Consider the following 22,223-nt stretch of genomic DNA (forward strand, 5'->3'; position numbering starts at 1 on the left):
ATAATAAAGTTGTTATTTATATTTCCTTATATCATGATAAATGTTTATTATTCATGCTAGAATTGTATTAACCGGAAACTTAGTACATGTGTGAATACATAGACAAACAGAAAGTCCCTAGTATGCCTCTACTAGACTAGCTCATTAATCAAAGATGGTTAAGTTTCTTGACCATAGACATGTGTTGTCATTTGATGAACGGGATCACATCATTAGAGAATGATGTGATGGACAAGACCCATCCGTTAGCTTAGCATAATGATCGTTTAGTTTTATTGCTATTGATTTCTTCATGACTTATACATGTTCCTCTGACTATGAGATTATGCAACTCCCGAATACCGAAGGAACACCTTGTGTGCTATTAAACGTCACAACGTAACTGGGTGATTATAAAGATGCTCTACAGGTGTCTCCGATGCTTTTTGTTGAGTTGGCATAGATCGAGATTAGGATTTGTCACTTCGTGTATCGGAGAGGTATCTCTGGGCCCTCTCGGTAATGCACAACACTACGAGCCTTGCAAGCAATGTGACTAATGAGTTAGTTACGGCATGATGCATTACAGATAGAGTAAAGAGACTTGCCGGTAACAAGATTGAACTAGGTATGATGATACCGACGATTAAATCTCGGGCAAGTAACATACCGATGACAAAGGGAACAACATATGTTGTTGTCCGGTTTGACTGATAAAGATCTTCGTAGAATATGTCGGAACCAACATGAGCATCTAGGTTCCGCTATTGGTTATTGACCGGAGATGAGTCTCGGTCATGTCTACATAGTTCTCGAACCCGTAGGGTCTGCACACTTAACGTTCGATGAAGATTTGTATTATGAGTTATGTGATTTGATGAACCGAAGTTTGTTCAGAGTCCCAACACGGACATGACGAGGAGTCTGGAAATGGTCGAGACATAAAGATTGATATATTTGAAGGTTGTATTTGGACATCGGAATGGTTTGGACATTTTCTGGAGTACCAGGGGTTACCGGAACCCTCCCGGGGAGTTAATGGATCTTCATGGGCCCTAGTGGAGAGAGGAGGCGGCGGCCAGGTGGTGGAACGTGCCCCCAAGCCCAAACCGAATTGGACTAGGGTTGGGGGGCCTTTCCTTTCTCTCCTCCTCCTCCTTCCCTGCTTCTCCTAGTGGGAATAGGAGGGGGGCGAATCCTACTTGGACCGGGAGTCCAAGTAGGACTCCCCCCTATGGTGCGCACCCCTTGGGCCGGCCACCTCTCCTCCCCATTTATATACTTGGGAGGGGGGCACCCCAAAGGCACATCAAGTCTTCTCTTACCCGTGTGCGTTGCCCCCCTCCAAAGGTACACACCTCGGTCATATCGTCGTAGTGCTTAGGCGAAGCCCTGCGCCGGTAACTTCATCATCAGCATCGCCATGCCGTCGTGCTAACGGAACTCTCCCTTTTCCTTAATTGGATCAAGAGATTGAGGGATGTCATCGAGTTGAGCATGTGTTGAACATGGAGGTGCCGTACATTTCGGTGCTTCGATCAGTTGGATCGCGAAGATGTTCGACTACATCAACCGCGTTACTAAACTCTTCCGCTTTCGGTGTACGAGGGTACATAGACACACTCTCCCTTCTCGTTGCTATGCATCTCCTAGATTGATCTTGCGTGATCGTAGGAATTTTTTGAAATACTGTGTTCCCCAACAGTTACTATGTTGAGATTGAAATGATGCAATATGGGAGATCTCACTCATTGCATATGACAAGTTTAAAGGATTATCAAACATGATGTGACCAATAGAATTTTCACATGATATCCTATGGAGCATATCAAAGCATGTAGAAGACATAGTATGTGGTGAATGCATAAGGTGATCAACATCGTGCAAGCAATCATTTGTGAGATAGTCCACTAGTAGGACAAGAGCAACACCATCACCTATGTTACCTTTGTAGCATCGATCATGTGTTGTAGATGAGGTGTGGAAGACCAAGTCGTGGTCATCTTCATCTTGATGGGACCATGTGGGGGTGCATCATCGTCCACCATGGACATCATTGTTGTTGGAGGTATGGGCTCATCGAGGGTAGGCATGTCGTCATGTAGGAGACCTAGCACCAAAGAAGAAAACACACTCGGAGTAGAGGTTAAGTCGTTAGAAATCATAGTGGCCTCACATGCCGTGTCAACTACCTCACTCACTCCCTCTTGGATACTCTCACTCGCATGGTTGGTGGAGTCACTCGAATGGCTCTCAACCTCACATAGGATGTGTGGCATGCTCTCAAGTGTGGGGCTAGTGGTGGTCACACTCATCCTCTCATAGGAGATGCACTCAATGTCATATATGGTGGAGTTACTCATGTCACTCGTGGGGTGGTGGCTCTCCTCACTTGGCAATTCGGGAATCTCGTCATATGTGGGTATCAGAGAGATGTAGGTGCAAATGTCTCCATGCTCAACTCCTATCGCCGCCGTGGTTGAAGGGATAGTCCCATGCTCAACCTCCTCATCCATAACGCCTCCAAAGATGAATGACGTAGGATGTGGCAAAACATCACTCTCCTCCAAGACCGAAGATAACGTCTCATGCGCGCTCGCGTAGCTTGACTCGGAGTATGAGTCAAATATGAGCGCCATCTTCATGTTTTTGAAGAGGTTCATGCTCGTCACCGTGGTCAAAGGGGATGGCCCTTGCTCGACCTTCTGGTCACCTTCTTGTTGTTGGAGGCCCATATGATGTGGCACCTCGTAGCTCATCTCCATGACCGAAGGGAATTTCCCATGGTCGGCCATCTTCCATGAGGGTCGTGTGAAGATGGAAGTGTCGCCATCTCTTGTAGGTGGTTGCCTTGTTGTTGAAGATGTCGATGTAGGTGAACTCATGGGAAGTAGGCAAATATGTTGTACGTCCAAAGGCGAAGATGCCTTGATAGCACTTGGCAAAGATGCCGAAGTGGTGGTAGTAGCCGTAGCTTCCTCTTGGTGGTGCTTGTCTCGCGGTGATAGAGGCAAAGGTGTCCCGTCTTTCGATGAGAGGGTGGCTATTGTTTATGGTGGAGTAGACTTTGATGATCCAACTATGATCGTGCGAGGATGTCGCGCCTTAGAAATTGCTAAACCAACTCCAAGAGGTTATTGACCCCGCCGGAGCACGATCAAACTAACCACGAGGGTCTATTTCCTACAAGCAAATGAAGAACAAGCAAGAAACTAAAATTGCAATCTGGATATTGCGAATGAAAGAGGAAAGCTTTATTGATCAAGTGGGGTTCTGTGACACCTTGGTCTGGTCGTTGAACTCAAACGAAGAACGCGAAGTTGCAGCTATGGCGAACATTTTATCTAAACAAAACCCAAAGTCTAAACGATGCCCTAAGGGTTGTATATATGGAGGAAGAGGGGGGAATTTCTTGGCCCTTGGAGGAGGGGTCCGAAACCAACCCTAACTCTTATTTCCCCACACATACGGACTCTAAAAATATCCTATACTTAAGTATTTCAAAATCACATGGGCCTGTCCTAATAATAAGGTGATGCAACACCTAGAATATCCTCTGGATGAAATTTATGAAGTGGCATCTTGTATATTTCATCCAAGGCTGCATGCACTCCTTATGGTGGCTTCAAAGTCCTGAAATCATCACTTGTAACTCCATTCTTGTTCCCCTTGCGCATGCCATCATCTCCATGCTTGGTCTTGCTTCAGCGTTCATCTCTCTTATCCATGACAGGCCCTTCAATTGTAAGCAAAACAAATGTATCCAATTTAGGCAGCATCATATTCTCATGAACATTAGAATCATTACCATGAAACGGAAGTACCTGATAATTTAATTGACGTGCGCGAGCTCTAGTAATTGGTCCAGTATGTATAGCAGTAGGGGCTGTGGTTGTAACAATCGTATTGATGTCCGCAGCAGGCAGCTCAAGTCTATATGCATTATCATTTATTTTCTCTAACACCTTAAATGGACCATCAACATGTGGCATTAGCTTTGATTTGCACAAATTAGGAAATCTATCCTTACACAAATGTAACCAAACAAGATCTCCAGATGCATAGACAACATGCTTTCTACCCTTATCTCCAGCAAGTTTATATTCAGCATTCATACCTGTCAGCATCTTCAGCAGCTGTGTATTGCGTCTCATGACCAGAATCATCTCCACCGTGTTCTTCACTTGTAATAAGAGCCAAAGTCTCCTCATCATAGTCACTAGTGGACTCATACCCACCATCCTCAGTAACAATCATCTCATGCTTAGATGGGCATTCTCTAGCATAATGACCTCCACCCTTGCAACGACGACAAATAATATCATGTGTTTGCCCTGTTGATGCCATGGATGAAGAAGATCTCTGTGCTAGCCCAAAAGGTGTGCTCTTGGCAGATAGTGGTGGTTGTGCCTGCTTTCTTGCATCACGGTTGGACGTGGTAGCTGACGAAGGTGCCGGTGTAGTATAACGTGTGGAAGTAGAGGATGCATGCGGTGTCCATGATGAAGGTAGACCTGGAGAAAAGTTAGTTCGTGCCAATGCCTGTCAATTCCACACTTCACATTCAGCTTTGCAAGCAAGATGGCATAAACGAGTGATATTATTATACTCCTTATACTCTAGAATGGTCTGAATCTCTTTATTTAATCCACCTATAAAAGAAGCAAGCATAGCTTCATTATCCTCAACAATACCACATCTAATCATACCAGTTTATAATTCCTGACAATAGTCTTCTATAGAATTTTTTCCTTTTCTCAAACGCTGCAATTTTTAAAGCAATTCACCTTGATAATATGAGGGAACCCAGCAAGTACGCATAGCATTTTTCAAAGCAGACCAAGTGGCTAGAATAGGATATAATCTACAGTGTTCAGACCACCAAACACATGCAAAACTAGTGAAAGCACAAGCAGCAGCATCAACACATCTTTCCTCGGGATATTGTAAACATGTAAAACGTTGTTCAGTTTCTAACTCCCAAGTAAGATATATATCAGGAACATATCTACCCTCGAATGGTGGAATATTCAGTTTTCATTTAGGAAGATGGTCATGATCTCGTACCTGAGGTGGTGCTGCAGCCCTACCGTTGTGATTATATGCCTGTGGTCGACCTGCTGGTGGTGGTGCTGGTGGTTGCACGTAGTTTTGATTTTGATCAACCTCATCCTTGTAATAGTCCTCCACCTCTGCAGTAGCAGCAGGAGCTACAGAAGCATCAATAGCAGTAGCAGCAGCACCAGAATTTTCTCCAGGCTCAAGGGGAACGCGTAGTGCTTGTCCCACTTGATTTGGAAGGCGACATTGTTGTTTTTGTTGTTGTTGTTGTTGTTGTTGATGTTGTTGTTGTTGTTGTTGTTGTTGTTGTTGTTGTTGTTGTTGTTGTTGTTGTTGTTGCTGTTGCTGTTATTGTAGAGGTGCGACAGGTGCAGCCGGTGGTGGTGGTGGAAGATGCGCAAGCAATTCATTAAACTTGTTATCGAGCTTTGTTTCGAATGTCTTCTCAATGCCATCTATCTTCTCCATGGCCTCTTCAAATCTGTTTAGCACATCTTGCGCCTGTTCACTTATCATTTGCTGAAATTTATCATGTAGCTATTTGTTCGTCATGTTCTCCCAATCAGTCTCATCGGCTTATGATCCTGCCATGGTTAGCAGCAATAGAAACACACAGCAATATGATCCTACAGACTACTAGGAAGTGGTGGTGGTGGTGGTGTGTCACAAATACGTGAAGCGAATCTCAAATTCTTACCAGTTCCTACCAAATAGCAGGTAGTGACCAGCAACCATTGTAGTCAAAACTCCCAAAGCTTGGACAGAGTGATTGCCAGGTGCTGTCAAACGCATGACATAGATGTATGTGGAACTGGGAAGGCTTATGAAATGGTAGCAAAAATGTCAGCAATAATCAGTTTAGAGATGCAAAGTTGAATAAACGCTCAACGACTGTACTGTGTTGGTCCTAGGCTAGACCGTGCTAGAGACGCGAGCCTAGAACACTAACAAAATCACAGCGATGCATGTAATCAAGGGAGGAGCACACTCTGGAAAATAATTCTCTTTTTTCCTCTGCAATAAATTTTTTTCCGAAAAAGTCTACAAATGGTCTAAAAACTGCCTAGCCAGAATTTTCTAGAGTTAGTTTTTTTTAAATGGAACTATTTTACTACTGCGGGTAGCACGAAAGTTGGGGAGTCTGACTTAGTCACGACTCGGAGTATGGCATGGTCTGGAAATAAAAAATGAAATAAAAAATATTGGACTTGGACTAGGACTGGTGGCGGAGATGAATCTGGTGGAAACTCGGACTGGTGGGGGATATATGTAGGGCGGTGGAACACGGACTCATGGCGAATCTGTGATGGAGGTGGACTCGGATTATCGTGATGGCAGTGGATATGTGGTATATGGCAGCAGTGACGGCGATGGTGGTATATGGCAGTGGTGATGACGTTGGTGGTATATGGCAGCAGTGACGATGATGGTGGTATATGGCAGCAGTGATGACGATGATGCGGCGGCGGCATGACAACTTGCGAATAGAACTCAAAACTCTATAGGACTAGACACTAAGACCAGCAACTCGACATGAAGATGGAACTGCAAATTCAACAATGCAAAATCCTAAAAAGATTATTCAAAGGCTCAGATCGGTTCAGATATGATGAACTAACCCTAATTTTTTTGGATTTTTCATGGACTATAGGTATGAAGAACAGACTCGATCTAAACAATAAAAAAATGTAAAATCTCACCGAGCAACCTAGAAATCTGATACCACTTGATAGAGGCAAAGGTGTCCTGTCTTTCGATGCGAGGGTGGCTATCGTTAATGGTGGAGTAGACTTTGACGATCCGACTATGACCGTGCGAGGACGTCGTGCCTTAGCAATCGCTAAACCAACTCCGAAAGGTTATTGACCATGCCGGAGCACGATCAACCTGACCACGAGGGTCTATTTCCTTCAAGCAAACGAAGAACAAGTAAGAAACTGAAATTGCAATCTGGATATTGCGAATAAAAGAGGAAAGCTTTATTGATCAAGTGGGGTTCTGTGATGCCTTGGTCTAGTCGTTGAACACAAACGAAGTACGAGAAGTTGCAGCTATGGCAAACTTTTTATCTAAGTAAAACCCGAAGTCTAAACGACACCCTAAGGGGTGTATATATGGAGGAAGAGGGGGGAATTTCGTGGCCCTTGGAGGAGGGGTCCGAAACCAACCCTAACTCTTGTTTCCCCACACATACAGACTCTAAAAACAGCCTATACTTAAGTATTTCGAAATTAAATGGGCCTGGCCCAATAATAAGGTGACGCAGCACCTAGAATAGCCTCTAGACGAAATTTGTGAAGTGGCATCTTGTATATTTCGTCCAAGACTTCATGCACTCATTACGGTGGCTTCAAAGTCCTGAAATTATCACTTGAAACTCCGTTCTTGTTTCCCTTGTGATCAGGACATGGCTAGCACAGTTACACCCACAACCCCTCCTACTATACCTATTGGACCAATTACTAGAGCTCGCGCATGCTAGTTAAATCATCAGTTGAAGCACCTAGTGTGGACAAGAAGAATGAGTACTGGAGCATGATCAAGCACTATGATGAAGGCGCATGCGAAGGGAACAAGAATGGAGTTCTTGGAGGAGATTTACGCACTTTGAAGCCACCATGATGACATACAAGAAGATGGATGAGATATACAACAGGTCTTTCACAAATTTCGTTCATAGCTTATTATTGGTGTTTTGTCACCTTAGTTTTGTGCTAGGCCCAAGTATTTTTGGAATACCTCTCATTTGGCTATTTTTAGTGTCCATATTGTAGGGAAAATGACTTAGGAGGTGTTTTAGTCCCACCTTGCTAAGGGTGGATGAAAGCCCCTCTCTTTTCCGCTATAAATACATCCCTTAAGGCACCGTTTAGACTTCGGTTTTATTTACTTAAAAGTTAGGCATCGCTGCAACTTTGTGTACTTCGTTTGTGTCCAACGACCAGACCATGACCACTTATGAAACTCCACTTTTATCGACACTTTATATATATTCACAATATTCAGATTGCTTTATCATATTCTTGCTTGTTCTTCGATTGCTTGGAGGAATATACCTTCATGGTTAGGTTGATCGTGCTCCGGCGTGGTCAATAACCTGTCGATGTTGGTTTAGCGATTGCTCAGGCGCAATGTCGTGCACATTTGTATTTGAATCATCAAAGTCGACTCCACCAAATCGATAGTTATCATCTCATCGAAAGATCGGGCCCCTTGCCTCTATCAAGTGCTATAAGTTTTGAGCTTGCTCAGTGAGATTTTACAGTTTTTCATAGTTTAGATTGCATCTATCCTTCATACCTATAGTCCAACGAAAAAGCCAAAAAAGAGTTAGATTTGTTCATCCGTGTCCCAGAAAGTCTAAGCCTTTCGCTATTATCACTTAGTTTTTACATTCTTGAATTTTCGGTTGCATCGTGTGTCGAGTTGCTGGTTTTAGTGTCTAGTCTTTTAGAGTTTTGAGTTCTAGTCAAATTTTGTTCATGTCATGTCCGCTCACATCATCATCCAGTTCATTGTGATGTTTTTTGCCACTAATTTTCTTTGCCACCATTGTCGCTATCACCACCATTCATCCGCTGCTGGTGTTCATCACTGTATTGGAGCATCATTCATCTCGAGGAGAGAGAAAAATTGAGAAAAGTTAAAGAGATCTTTTGAGGCAAGTATTGATCCCGTAGGTGCTTTTGGAGAGCGAGACCAAGAGATAAAAGCAGTCCAGCTTTCTTTAATCCACGAGGCAAAAAAAAACAAGAAGGAAAGAGCACTCGCGTTGGAGTTTGGATCTTGAAAAAACGGAGAAGAGGGAGTTGTGTCGCGTGAGGAAGGTCCAAATGGAGTACAAGGGCATTTGGAAAGTTCTGCTGCCAAGAAAAGTACTAACTACCACGTCACTTGATCCTTGGAGATCGCAACAGAACAAAATAGAGGAAAAAAGGGGACGTGTGGATCTGTTCAGAAAGGAAAGAAAAAGAGTTTGTTGGAAAGTTTGGATATTCTTTTATTTCGAGTCAACTCTTGCAAAAATAGATGAGACCGAATCCTCCTTTAAAGGCAACTTGGATCATCTGCATCAAAAAAAGAAGGACCAATATTTCGTTTGGATCTTTGAGAAAAATCAATAAGGAAAGTTTGAGTGTCCCAAAAAAAGGAGTACGGATGCATTCTAGTTTCCCTTTAAATCGACACTAGGATCTTGCTGATTTGGAAAGCTAGATCTGTGGCTCTCCGTTGAGATATTTTCCATGTTTTTAATTTGGTAAGAAACAAGAGTGAGTAATCACGTTTGTTAACCTTTGGTGGTTGGATCCGGCGACGATGGTGTTTGAGCGCTGCTCCTATCCTGAAGGCGTTACTGTTGAAGAAACTCGTTGATTGTGTGATGTCATGAGATGATTGGTGTGGATATGGTCATTGTTGTAGTTTGCCGATCACGAATCTGATCAGTTTGTGTTTGTTTCCTCGCCTGCTCATAGCTTTGGTCTTACATGACTTTCCTATTTGTCGGTGTGTTTTCTCGTGTGCGTGTTTTTGTGCTGGTTGTGTGCATCCAAGCTATGCAGATGCCGGGTGTGTGCTCTTGGTGTTTTGTATCCTCTTGATGCTTCATTTTGAGCTAATAAAATCCATCGTTTTTCGTTTGCTTGGTAAGGAAAGTGCAGATCATTTGGATTCTACCGTACAGTTTGGGTCGGCTGGATTTTTGGGTCATCACATAAAAAAGCAGGAGAGAGAGAAGGTACATACAAAATATTCGGAGGGATATCTCACGCACAAGTTTGGCATGTCAGTTTCGTACGGTAGGTTGAAAAAAAGAAGCACAACTTTCAGTTGGCTGTTTCCAAATTCTGGGCGTTTCCTTGGAAAAAAATCCTGATCTGTATCCTTGTTTGGATCTTTCATTTAGTTTTGGCATAGAATATTTCAGTGCAGATTTGTTGGCAGTTTTTTTTCATTTTGTGGGGCCGAGCCATTGTTTCACGTGAGGAAAGAGATCCTTGCACTTTTCCTTGTGCAGAAAGGGAGCATTAAGAGGAGGCTTTGCTCCAACGTGAAGAAGGAAACAGGTAAAAAAAGAAGGAAAGTGCACAGCGGTTTGTGGGAGTTGGTCCATATACTTTTGAAAGGAAAAGGAGGCATTCTAGATATTGATGAAAAAAGAAAAGAAAAGAAGGATACGTGTTGTTCAGTTTAGGCTCGCTTGGAAAGGTTGAAAAGAGAAGAAGAGTGCATCAGCTCTTATTTTTCTTTGTCGCTTCAGCTCGATCTGTCTCCGTACGCTCATTATTCTCTCTTTGTGTGAATATTCATCTATGTCTTAGGCTCGCATCTCTAGTACAGTCTAGCCTACGACCAGCACTCAACCACATTGAGCGAATTTTCGGTTTGCATGAATTAACGTGGTTGTAGCATTTTTTTCACATATATAAAGCCAACCCAGTTCCACATAATTCTACATCGTGCATACATATGTTCGCCTCGCAATCGCTTTAACCAACTTTTGGAGCTATTTGACACCGCTAGTTGCTGGTCACCACCTGCTGCATGGTAAGAACTTGTAAGACTTTGATTTTTGCTCTATTGTGAGCGTTTTACCATCACATCCCAGTAGTTCATAGGAACATTATTCTTGGATTTTGTTTCTTATTTCTACTAATCATGCAAGGTTCCAGAGTCGATTGGGCTTTATCGATCGTGGGAGACATGCCATCACCTCAAAAAATAGAACCAGCATCATAAGAGGCACAAAGACATCAGAATGCACACAATCAGGTTCTAGTTTATATATTGAATGGGAGTTCAAAATACATGATATATTTGCTTCCCATAATTTTCTGAGCATAAAAAAGTTAAGGTTGCGGTTGGTACATTCACAGGTTTTGCTACTGTTTGGTGGAGTGAACATTGTCGGTTATACCCTAATTATGTACCTACTACTTGGGATGATTTAAAATTTGTCATGAGAGATAGATTTGTCGATGTTATTATACTCGTGGCATTATTAAAAAATACAACATTTAAAACAAGGTACTGACACTGTAACAAAATATTATGATGAGTTACGAACTACCTTATTGCACTCCTTGTTGGAGGAAAGTGAAGATGATTTGATGGATAGATTTTGGGGAGGATTAAACCGTGATATTTAGGAGATACTAATTTATGAAGAGTGTTATCCTATGGACCATTTGTTTCGTCTTGCTTGCATAGCTGAACAGGAAATAAAATGGCGTTTGTCCACAAGGAGAATAAGCGAAAGATGCACATTCCAAGAGATGATAGGGTTGTTCCTTTAACTACTAGGCGTACTATGAAAACCACATCTGTGGTTGTGAGGACTACATGACCTCCACCATGTGACACATCACCTTTGAGAGTGCCTACATCATCTGAGTTGATCATAAGAGGTAATGACAAAGGTACCGATCTTCCACCTCCACATGAGTATGATGAATGCCTTGTCAATTTAAATGAACCATGCGATAAGCTACCCACTACTTTGATCACACCATCTATGTTAGAGGACTATGTTCATGATTTGACTTTGCCATGTGATCAAACACTTTTGAGTGAACCCATTGAGTTAACTATTGATGCGAAAGAACCATGTGAATCAGGGAATAAATCAGATTTGGATCAAATATGTTTGAAAATAGTTGTTCCAATGTTTAATCATTTTGATATGAACTCTAAACTCGGTGATGGTTCATCAAGGTTGGGATGGTTTAATGATGAGCATTGCCAATATTTTGTTACGATTAAGAGCTTCACTTATATGTGCAAACTGAGTTACAATATTTTCATGCCTTTGACTTCTTGTGTTAATATATTGGCTTTATATTTCACAACTTTTGAAGGGTGCTCTTGTATAACTGTGTCACATGTGCCACATAGCTGAGATTAGTAAAAATGGATGACATATACATATACAACATGTACACCTTGTGTGTTTTGTTAGCCATATTTCAGATTAAGCAACACCGAGGACGGCTTTGTTTTCAAGAAGGGGCGGATGATGAGGACATGGCTAGCATAGTTACACCCACAACCCCTGCTACTATACCTATTGGACCAATTACTAGACCTTGCGCCTGCTAGTTAAATTATCAATTGAAGCACCTAGTATGGCCAAGAAGAATGAACACTGGAGCATGATCAAGCACTATGATGAAGGCGCGCGCGAAGGGAATAAGAACGGAGTTTTCGGAGGAGATTTCCGCACTTTGAAGCCACCTTGATGACATACAAGAAGATGGACTAAATATACAACATTTCTTTCACATATTTTGTACATAGCTTATTATTGGTGTTGTGTCACCTTAGTTTTGTGCTAGGCCCATGTATTTTCGAAATACCTCTCATTTGGCTATTTTTAGTGTCCATATTGTAGGGGAAACGACTTAGGAGGTGTTTTAGTCCCACCTTACCAAGGGTGGATTAAATCCCCTCTCTTTTCCCTTATAAATACAGCCCTTAAGGCACCATTTAGACTTGGGTTTTATTTAGTTAAAATTTAGCCATCGCTGCAACTTCATGTACTTCGTTTGCGTCGAACGACCAGACCAAGACCGCTTATGAAACCCCACTTTTATCGACACTTAATATATATTCGCAACATTCAGATTGCTTTGTCATATTCTTTCTTGTTCTTTGATTTCTTGCAGGAATAGACCTTCGTGGTCAGGTTGATCATGCTTCGGCGCGGTCAATAACCTATCGAAGTTCGTTTAGCGATTGCTAAGGCGCGACGTCGTGCACGTTTGTAGTCGGATCGTCAAAGTCGACTCCACTAAATCGATAGTTATCATCTCATCGAAAGATCGGGCCCCTCGCCTCTATCACCTTGTGCGTGCCATCATCTCCGTGCTTCTTCTTTCTCCAATGTTCATCCTTCTCCAAGCTAGGTCCTTCATTTGTAAGCAAAACAAATGTATCCGATTTAGGGAGCATCATATTCTCATGAACATTAGAATCATTTCCAAGGAACGAAAGTACCTGGGAATTTAATTGGCGTGCATGAGCTCTATTAATTGGACCCATATGTATAGTAGCAGGGGCTATGGGTGTAACGGTGGTATTGATGTCCTCATCACGGAAACACACACACGGATAGATAAATGGGGTTGTGCAACCAAGGAATGAGATCTAAATGTGGAATCCACAAAAAATGCTCTTATTGCACAACACTAGAGAGACGCTAGCACGACTGCTCAATAGGTAGATACGGCACTTGTGCACAACCTATAGGAGACAAAAATGCAACGACTTCTATCCCAAGTATGCTATTTATATATGATTCCCGGTGTTCCTCTCAAGATGATCCAAGATGATCGAATATGACAATCTTATATGCAATGTGGTATGATGCTATGGCACTTGCTTACAACCTTCTTTGCTCTTTCTCTTTTACTTAAAATCTTATTCTTTTTTTATATGGCCAAAATGCGAAATGCACAAACCAAGATAGCAATTGTATATATGCGGGAACAAACTTGTGGCACAAGAGATGATATGACGATACCAAGATGATACCAATATGATATGGTATGTATGCAATGGAAGGTGCAGATCAATGATCACTAATGTGCACAAGTAATGTTGCCGGCAATACTAAAATGGCTAGTCTCGATAGGCAAGTGATGCAAAATGGGCTAGGGGTTAACAATGCAATTGCAAGGGGAATATACAATGATGTCGTCGACGTTACTGTCAGTTGTGACGATGAGTGGTGGTGTTCTTGATGTAGAAGAGTTCCTAATTAGTGGCAGTGTTCTTGATGTAGAACCATTCCTAGTTAGCCAAAACACCTTAGGAAACGGAAAAACCACGAACTCAAAATCTCAAAGGAAAATGTCAGATGGTGTTAGCGAGATGTGGTGGTGGTGTTGCAGAAGCTCAATGGGATTGCGGAAATGCAATGATGGGTTTCGCGAAGGCAATGCGGGAGTGGAGGGTTATTGGGTTATGTGAGTTGTAGTTGAATGTCACTATCCCTAAGTAGCCGAAACACCTTAGGAGACACAACTCACAACTCAAACAAATTTGTGTTAAGTTGGGGTGGTGGATATGTATCGTGGGCAAGCATATGCGGAAGTGGTGGTGGTGGTTGATGAAGCAGCAACTGTCCCTAAGTAGCCGAAACACCTTAGGAGACTCAAATCACAACTAAAACAACCAATAATGTGATACGTCCATTTTGAATCATGCTTTTATATCGATATTTATTGCATTATGGGCTGTTATTACACATTATGTCACAATACTTATGCCTATTCTCTCTTATTTTACAAGGTTTTCATAAAGAGGGAGAATGCCGGCAGCTGGGATTCTGGGCTGGAAAAGGAGCAAATATTAGAGAGCTATTCTTCATAGCTCCAAATATCCTGAAACTTCACGGAAGTTACTTTAAGAACATATAAAAAATACTGGGCGCAAGAAGTACCAGAGGGGGGCCACTCACCAGCCACGAGGGTGGTGGCACGCCCTACCCCCCTGGGCGCACTCCCTGCCTCGTGGGCCCCCCTGGTGGCCCATCAATGCCCATCTTCTGCTATATGGAGTCTTCCGTTGAGAAAAAAATCATAAGCAAGCTTTCGGGATGAGACTCCGCTGCATGAGGCGGAACCTTGTCTGAACCAATCTAGGGCTCCGGTGGAGCTGTTCTGCCGGGGACACTTCCCTCCGGGAGGGGGAAATCATCACCATCATCATCACCAACGCTCCTCTCATCAGGAGGGGGAAAATCTCCATCAACATCTTCACCAGCACCATCTCCTCTCAAACCCTAGTTCATCTCTTGTATCCAATTATTGTCTTGAAGTTTGGGATCGGTACCTGTAGGTTGCTAGTAGTGTTGATTACTCCTTATAGTTGATGCTAGCCGGTTTATTTGGTGGAAATCATATGTTCAGATCCTATATGCATATTAATACCCCTCTTATTATGAACATGAATATACTTTGTGAGTAGTTACGTTTGTTCCTGAGGACATGGGAGAAGTCTTGCTATTGGTAGTCATGTGAATCTGGTATTCGTTCGATATTTTGATGAGATGTAGGTTGTCTCTCCTCTAGTGGTGTTATGTGAACGTCGACTACATGACACTTCACCATTATTTGGGCCTAGAGGAAGGCATTGGGAAGTAATAAGTAGATGATGGGTTGCTAGAGTGACAGAAGCTTAAATCCTAGTTTATTCGTTGCTTCGTAAGGGGCTGATTTGGATCCATATGTTTCATGCTATGGTTAGGTTTACCTTACTACTTATGTTGTAGTTGTGGATGCTTGCAATGGGCGATAATCATAAGTGGGATGCTTTTCCATGTAAGGATAGCACCCAAGCACCGGTCCACCCACATATCAAATTATCAAAGTACCGAACGCGAATCATATGATCGTGATGAAAACTAGCTTGACGATAATTCCCATGTGTCCTCAGGAGCGCTTTCTTCTATATAAGAGTTTTTCAAGGCTTGTCCTTTGCTACAAAAAGCATTGGGCCACCTTGCTCCACTTTATTTACTTTTGTTACTTGTTGCTCGTTACAAATTATCTTATCACAAAACTATCTGTTACCTATAATTTCAGTGCTTGCAGAGAATACCTTGCTGAAAACCGCTTATCATTTCCTGCTGCTCCTCGTTGGGTTCCACACTCTTACTTATCTAAAGGACTACGATAGATCCCCTATACTTGTGGGTCATCATAATGCTATATGGATCACAATGGGTTAGGTTGCGGGAGTCTATGGTGGTAAGGCAGATGATGTGGTGATGGCCCTAGGAAAAGATGCCAAAGTTCCAAAAATTTGATGATGTCAAATGATGTTGTTAGTATTTTGTGGTTTCGAGGATGTCAACAGCTTCAGAACGAGACAAAGAACGTCAAATCAGAGTTCAGATGAATTAGTTATGGCCGAAACAAAAATCAGCCGAAGTTGATATCTACAGGTGTCGGACGTCCGATAAAGGTCAGATGTCCGGTTATCGGTTGTCCGGAAGAGCTCGGAAAACCGAGATTTCAGATCAGGTTAGGGGTTCCGGTCGTCCAGTAAAGGTCGGACATCCGGTGGGTCAGGGTCAACGTGGGATCTGAGCTCCGGGTCGCTATTTTGGGTGAATTAGGGGATTTGGGGGTCAAAATTGAGGAGATTTTGTGGATGAAAGATGGGGAAACTTGGAGAAATGCTAGATCCACTTGAAACCAAGCAAATCCATGGATCAAATCCAAAAAAACTTCATCATACCAACAAATCAAAAAACAAATTGGGGCTATTTTTGGTGGGGATTTTCGAATTTGGGGAAGAACACAACAAAACAACGCTACAAAAAGTGGGGGTAGGGGCTCCAAATTCATGATCAGCGTGGCTCATGATACCAAGATGATGTAGGGTAGAACCCTAGGGGCCCGATCTTTCACGAAATGGATAGGATCGTCAAGGAACACCTACATCATCCGTGAGGGAAGCATGGAAGAGAAGACAATACAAACAGAGCTGCTACAAGCTACAGCCACCGGACGTCCGGATGCCACCGGACATCCGGTACCTGACGCATCCTAGACGGCCAGAAGACCTACATCTGATGCGTGCTACAGCGGCCGGTCGGCCGATGCCCACCGGACATCCGACATGTCCCAGCGCCGGAACGCCCAACAACCTCCGAAAATCCGGTGCCACGACACCCAAGAAGAATCAGCGGACTTCCGACACACGCCGGATGTTCGAACCGTCCCGAGCCACTGTACATCTGACCCCCACCGGCCGTCCAGTAACTTCCTGTGCGTAGCCGCAGGCCTTTGAAAGGCCTTGTATCCCTTCCCACTTACCCTTTCACCGACTTAGACTATAAATACCCCCTACCTCCTCCTACCTAGGGTTAGCAAAGTGATAGCTCAATTGTATGTGTGCTTTGCTCCTACCTACCTCTACTCTTGAGAGAGAGAGAGAGAGACCACCACTTCCATGGAGTTCAAGACCTCCATGTGAGAAGATCCTACGGGATATATTGTCAAGACCCCTAATGGGAAGATCCGTCTAGGATACTGTCACACCCCGCATGTAACATGCCACATTTGTATTCCAACTCTTGCCTTTTCCGGCACTAAGTTATGTTATTTCCTCGTTGTCATGTTTTTGTCTCCGTGTGCTTTTGTCTTTGTCATGCATCTCATATCATGTCATCATGTGCATTGCATTTGCATACGTCTTCATCTCATGCATCCGAGCATTTTCCCCGTTGTCCGTTCTGCATTCCGGCGCTCCTATGTCCTCCGGTGTCCCTTTCTACCTCTTTTCATGTGTGGGTGTTAAGGATTGGACCGAGACTTGCCAAGCGGCCTTGGTTTACTACCGGTAGACAGCCTGTCAAGTTTCGTGCGATTTAGACTTCGTTTGATACTCCAACGGTTAACCGAGGGACAGAAAAGGCGTCGTGTGTGTTGTAGCCCAATACCCCTTCCATCATCTAGGCCGTTCGATCATGATCGCGTGGCTGAAAACCGTGCTCAATTTGGAGCCTCCTAGCTCCTCCTACCTATAAAATAGCATCTCCCCCAAAATTTTCGGGTAATTCACATCCTAACCCTAGCTCCCCGCACCTTCGCCGCGCCGAACACGTCCGGTCCGGCCGGACGAAGTCACCGCCGTCGCCCACGCCAACCGAGGACTGCCACATGTCCCGCCGGGTCTCCCCCGCCATGCCGGCCCGCTTGGACCCGGAGAGATCCCTCCCGGCCCGTGCAGCGCCGCCTCCCGCTTGACTCGCGCGCGCCTGAGCGCCGCCACCTCGCCCAACCGTCGCCGCTATGCCCTCGCCGGCGACCGCCGACCCCGCCGCCGTTGACCTCCGTCGCCCGCGCCGCCTCAGCGCCGCCTCGCCGCTCATCTGCACTGCCCCCGCCGCCTCATCGCCGGCGAGCTCCCCGTCAAGTCTGACGAGCTTTTCCGGCCTCCTCGCAGCTCCGGCCGACGATTCCAACTCCGGTGAACAGGAACTCCGTCGATCCTCCAAATCCGCGCCCGATCTGATCCAGATCTGATATCCACCTCGGTTGACTTTCTGCCCTAATCCCAGATGTTTTTAGGCTTTTTCTTTGCATCATAACTCTGCAATCGTGGCTCCGTTTTGGGCGTGTAGCATATCGAAATGTTCGACTCGTCAAGTACTTCATTTCAATTCATTGCATCATGTTCATTTGAGCTCATCTTGATGCCCTAAATGCTATTGGAAGAGTGCTAGTTTCTATTAGTTTCAGATTCATATCAGTAATTGGACTTTTGTCATTTTTGCCATGATTGATGTGTGCGTCCTATGATCTTGAGATCTACATGAGTTTTGAAGTATGTCATGCCATCTTTACAGGGGTGTATGCCATGTATTTTTGTGATCTTTGTGGTGACCAGCACAAGCATGGAAAGTAGCCCTAGTAATGTTACTGATTTCAGGGACTTAGAAATATTCTAAGTATTTGCCCTGTCATTATTTTTATGCCATGTGTTCATGTTGCTACCGAGTGATCCGTGCCTCTTTTGAGCATAATCAGTAAGGATGTTTTGTAGATAATGTGGTGCTCTATCCATCCATGTATTTTTTTACAATTATGGAGCACCCTAGCTTGAGTCAATTGAGCTCTACTTTTACTATAAAATGTTCCCGGCAGAATGTTTACATGTTAAGCATTTTTGCCGAGCTTGTTATAGTTGATCCATGCATGCTATGAAGTTGTTCTTGCCATGTTTAGCTTCCATGCCATGTCTACTTGCTGGGTGTATGCTTAGTTTATCATGCAATGCCTTGTGGTGAGTGCATCGAGCTCGTGAACATGCCTACTTAATGTTTGTTTTTGCCATGTTCCAGTTTTCTACTAAGTCTGAATCTGTTAGCGATAATTGCTATGTTCACATGGTTGCCATTGTATTTTCTGATCCCTTTTGGCTTATGGTCAGTAAGGGACTTTTGTTTTATGCTTTGAGTAGCTTCATGCCATGTATTGCTTTGCCATGATATGTTCCTGTAGCATGTTGTTATCATGCTCTAAACATTGCTTCCTAATGTTAAATTCCGAACTTGTTATTTTCACAAAGTCTGTAACCTGTTATCTTTTGCACTTTTGCCATGCTTGTTTGAACCTGCTATTGAGTGAATTAGCCGTAGCTCAGTTTTCATCTTTTGTCAAGAATCTTCAGTGGATCCCTGCCATGTATTCTTTTGCTATGTTAGAGTGCTGTAGCATGTTGTTCTTGATGCATTTAGATGGCCTCGTGCTGTTAATCGCAGACCGGTGCCATATTTGTTTTGCTTGTCATTTCCAAACCGTGCATCCGTTTCCGGTGATCTTTATATCGATTTTGACGGAAATCAACCCCTCTTTCCAGTGGCACTCTTGGTTTTCCAAGTTGAGGCCAGGTTCAGTCGTTCCTTTCCAAAGCATGCATATGCATCGCATATCGCATCCCGCATATCATGCTGTATTTTGCATCATGTTGTTTATGCATTGCACGTGGTTGATTGTGTCTCCCTTTGCTTGTTTGTTCTTGCTTGGGTTGGGTCGGGAGACGAGTACGTGATCGAGGAGCTTGTTGAGTACGTTTACGAGGGTCAAGCTAACGTCAACTCGGAGAACTTTGCATGCAAGATGACCATACCCTCGAAATCACTTCTATCTTTGCTTGCTAGATGCTCGCTCTTTTTCTATGCCTATGCTACGATACCTACCAATTTCTTATCATGCCTCCCATATTGCCATGTCAAACCTCTAACCCACCTTGTCCTAGCAAACCGTTGCTTGGCTATGTTACCGCTTTGCTCAGCCCCTCTTATAGCGTTGCTAGTTGCAGGTGAAGATTGGAGTTTGTTCCTTGTTGTAACATGTTTATTGTTGGGATATCATTATATATATTGTCTATCTTAATGCATCTATACATTTGGTAAAGGGTGGAAGGCTCGGCCTTATGCCTGGTGTTTTGTTCCACTCTTGCCGCCCTAGTTTCCGTCATATCGGTGTTATGTTCCTTGATTTTGCGTTCCTTACACGGTTGGGTTATAATGGGAACCCCTTGACAATTCGCCTTGAATAAAACTCCTCCAGCATGGCCCAACCTTGGTTTTACCATTCACCACCTAGCCTTTTTGCCTTGGGTTTCGCGGACTCAAGGGTCATTTTTATTTTTAACCCCCCAGGCCAGTGCTTCTCTAAGTGTTGGTCTACCCGACGTCTTGGTCATCCATTGTGCCCTGAGAACGAGATATGTGCAGCTCCTATCGGGATTTGTTGGCACATTCCGGTGGCTTTGCTGGTTTAGTTTTACCATTGTCGAGATGTCTTGTAACCGGGATTCCGAGCCTGATCGGATTGTCTTGGGAGAAGGAATATCATTCGTTGACAGTGAGAGCTTGTGATGGGCTAAGTTGGGACTCCCCTACAAGGATTTGAACTTTCGAAAGCCGTGCCCGCGGTTATGGGCAGATGGGAATTTGTTAATGTCCGATTGTAGAAAACTTTAAACTTAACGTAATTAAAATGAATCAACAGAATTTGTGGCCGTGATGGTCTCTTTTCGGTGGAGTTCAGGAAGAGAACACGGTCTCGAGTTATGCTTGAACGTAGGTTGTTCTAGCATCACTTCTTGATCATAGTTGTTCGACCGTGCCTTTGCCTTCTCTTCTCGCTCTCATTTGCGTACGTTAGCCACCAAATATGCTAGTCGCTTGCTGCAGCTCCACCTAATACTTTTACCCTTGCAACGGTGTGAGATTGCTGAGTCCCCGTGACTCACAGTTTACTTCAAAAACTAGATGGAGGGACCGGTGATACTGCTCCAGGTAATTCGACTGAGCTCAAGTGGGAGTTCGATGAGGACTCGGGACGATACTACGTTTCCTTTCCAGACGATCAATAGTGGTGCCCAGTTGGGGCGATCGTGGACTTTGTCGCTTTTGGGGTTGTTCTTTATTTTGGTTCTGTAGTCGGACCTTGATTGTATCTGGATGAATGTAATGATATCCATGCTATTGTGTGATGTGGCGAGTGTAAGCCAACTATGTATCTCTTTTCCCTTACTCATTACATGGGTTGTTGTGAAGATTACCTCACTTGCGACATTGCTTACAATGTGGTGATGCCTCTAAGTCATGCTTCGACACGTGGGAGATATAGCCGCATCATGGGCGTTACAAGTTGGTAATCAGAGCCTTCCCCGACGTTAGGAGCCCCTGCTTGATCGAACCACTGGTGCTGTTGAGTCTAGAAAAATGTTTTGAGTCATTTAGGATTATATATATTAGAGAGTAAGATTCTTTTTACTCCTCAGTCCCTTCATCGCTCTGGTGAGGCATCCTGAAGTAGAGTTTTGACTCTTCTCTTCTCAAATTTCACTTAAAAAAATTAGGATCACGCATGTATCTTGGAATCGTTCCGATGGTTTTGTGACGAGAACATTGTTCTTGGTGCCTCCTGACATTTAGGGGTTGTGGCAGTGTCCCGGGGAGTTGAGCTCCGAGGTGTTGTCGTCACAATTTTATCATTGAAATTCTGGAATACCTGAGTTTCGCCGACATCGAAAATCTCTCTTATGCAGTTGTTGGTGAGATAACCTCGACGCCACCCAGTACTGGGGCGGGAGTTCGGGAGTATTGCCATAACTCGTATAACAGATGCTTTTTCGAAGGATGAGGTAAATGATTTCCGAAGGTTTCTTGTTATGTGTTGAATGATGGATACAGCTGGATGTAGGATTTGCTAGCTTTGGGTGAGATATTATGCTTCCCCTGTATCCCCAACACCTGATTGCATAACCGGGAAAGGTTCGGGAGTTTCATAGGTGGGAATTCTTGTAGCTCTATAATTTCTTCCACGGATATTTAGTTTGTGATTGGGTAATCCTTACCAAGTATTTGTTCTTGTCCGTACCTTGTTGTTTTATTCTACTTCCTCTATTCAAGTGGCTTCTCAATTTATGGAAGTGTCACCATTTCTATTGGAATGCATTCGTTCATTTCGTTCGGATGTTAAGACTATATGTTGCAATTTCGATCCATTTGATTCAGCTTGAATATATGTCTGTCAAGATGCTAACGGATGTCACCCTCTTCAGGATGGCTCCTCCTACGCGTTCGAATCCTGATCCGCCACCACCACATCCACCTCCGGAGGCATGGCAAGCTGTGATGGCCGCTACCAATGCAA

This window comes from Triticum dicoccoides, chromosome 4A, assembly GCF_002162155.2.
Source record: "Triticum dicoccoides isolate Atlit2015 ecotype Zavitan chromosome 4A, WEW_v2.0, whole genome shotgun sequence".
In the NCBI taxonomy this organism is placed as follows: Eukaryota; Viridiplantae; Streptophyta; class Magnoliopsida; order Poales; family Poaceae; genus Triticum; species Triticum dicoccoides.